Genomic DNA, 2500 nt, shown 5'->3' with positions numbered 1-2500 from the left:
CATGTCGATCCCCATGGGCGTTGCACTCGCAGTCGCAAAGACTCTGGGCAATGGCTAAAAGCGCTCCGCAATATATTACTCAGACGGGTAATGACGGTCTGAGCGCTCAGTGTCAGGAGAGCTTTCCTGAGCCCTGACCCACAGGCAGGGTGTAGCGTATCCCACCCGCAGACATGTGACGTTGTCACACGACCAGTTGTCACTAATCGACTGATTGCCGATAATCATATGCCATACACCGGGGAAAGCTGCCGCAAGGGGTAGCTACGTAGTGCAGTCGCACCTCTACTACTGTACAGAGATAGAACACCGCGTGACCGCAACCAGATTAAACTGATACATGGCGCTGATTACTAATAGATGCAGAGCCATCGGAATATAGATGGCATACAACAGTCCCTATACATGCTGACAGTCTGTGCACACATGCGAACTACACGTCACCCAGACACTCTATCACACACTACTCTCTGGCTCTAACAGACACAGACAAAATATCTAAGCACCAGCATGGAACAACATCCAGTGCATCCTCTCCGCCACATTACACCATTCACACTATGATAACAAAACCAGGAGGTCCACCCCAAAAACAGAATATCTCACTCTTCCAACAACCATCATTACTTAGATATGCCACAAACACCCACACATGTCCTACACAGGGGTGCAACCAACACCACCACACTGCCTTGTCTCACAGCATATAAGCAATGGCAGGAATGAAAGACACAGGCCTGCCACTCCCTTGCCACACCCACGCAACCGGCGCACCACCTCCCCTGAGAGAAAGGTGCATCCTGACGTGACACATCTCAGGGTGCCTCAGGCGTCCACTTACCATCATCACTATGAACGAACCTCGTCCCCTCCCCCCTCATACACCATCCCTTAACCTAACCTATTTTGCACCTTAACCTAACCTATTTTGCACCTTAACCTAACCTATGTTGCACCTTAACCTAACCTATGTTGCACCTTAACCTAACCTATGTTGCACCTTAACCTAACCTATGTTGCACCTTAACCTAACCTATGTTGCACCTTAACCTAACCTAAGTTGGGGCTTAACCTAACCTAAGTTGGGGCTTAACCTAACCTAAGTTGGGGCTTAACCTAACCTAAGTTGGGGCTTAACCTAACCTAAGTTGGGGCTTAACCTAACCTAAGTTGGGGCTTAACCTAACCTAAGTTGGGGCTTAACCTAACCTAAGTTGGGGCTTAACCTAACCTAAGTTGGGGCTTAACCTAACCTAAGTTGGGGCTTAACCTAACCTAAGTTGGGGCTTAACCTAACCTAAGTTGGGGCTTAACCTAACCTAAGTTGGGGCTTAACCTAACCTAAGTTGGGGCTTAACCTAACCTAAGTTGGGGCTTAACCTAACCTAAGTTGGGGCTTAACCTAACCTTAGTTGGGGCTTAACCTAACCTAAGTTGGGGCTTAACCTAACCTAAGTTGGGGCTTAACCTAACCTAAGTTGGGGCTTAACCTAACCTAAGTTGGGGCTTAACCTAACCTATGTTGCGCCTTAACCTAACCTATGTTGCGCCTTAACCTAACCTATGTTGCGCCTTAACCTAACCTATGTTGCGCCTTAACCTAACCTATGTTGCGCCTTAACCTAACCTAAGTTGGGGCTTAACCTAACCTATGTTGCGCCTTAACCTAACCTATGTTGCGCCTTAACCTAACCTATGTTGGGCCCTAACCTAACCTATGTTGGGCCCTAACCTAACCTATGTTGGGCCCTAACCTAACCTATGTTGGGCCCTAACCTAACCTACGTTGCGCCTTAACCTGCCCTGTAATTGTTAGTTATATGAATCTAGGAATTCGTGTAGCGTTGCCTAATTGCAACCATCTCAACATAGTTCACTTCGCGCACACTCTGGTGTTCTGCGTATTGATTCATTTTACGGTGCGTACCCTCACATCTTGCGAGTGTTGCTTACTTTCCACATGGTCCCGCTATCCACTGTATTGTGTACTGCAATAGGACGTATATCGCCCCCGCCCCCCCCTCCCCTCCTGTCACCTCTAGCTCGTCGCTCAGGAGTTCGCGTGTTGAATGCGCTTCGCAGCTGTGCAATGGCATTCGCATACGTACGCTGGCCACCTTCCACGTGTTCTTTCGTGCACACGTCGCAGCGTGTATGTATGCTGATGTAGTGCGTCGTGACACACAACATCCAGGCATGCAAGACTCGTAGAAGTCGCAAATGTAGATGGATGTCTACGTTTGCTGCCCAAGTTACGCAAATGAACTGGAAATCCGTTGTTGCGCGGTTGTTCGCGCTGGAGGTGAATCGTTGATATCGACGATCGGTACAGGTATTAACCGGTTGCTTCAGCGACACCCGTCATACCCACGAACGTGAGTGGGCATGTGGGTATGAAGCGATACGCGGCGGTGGCTGGGTGGGACCGTCCCCGGCCGGTGAGGGGGGGGCGCCCGGCGTGCTGGCCGCGCGCTGCGTGGGCGCACGCGCGGCAGCCGGC

This window comes from Schistocerca nitens, chromosome 7 (assembly GCF_023898315.1).
Source record: "Schistocerca nitens isolate TAMUIC-IGC-003100 chromosome 7, iqSchNite1.1, whole genome shotgun sequence".
Taxonomy (NCBI): domain Eukaryota; kingdom Metazoa; phylum Arthropoda; class Insecta; order Orthoptera; family Acrididae; genus Schistocerca; species Schistocerca nitens.
Note: the sequence above shows the minus strand (reverse complement) of the source record.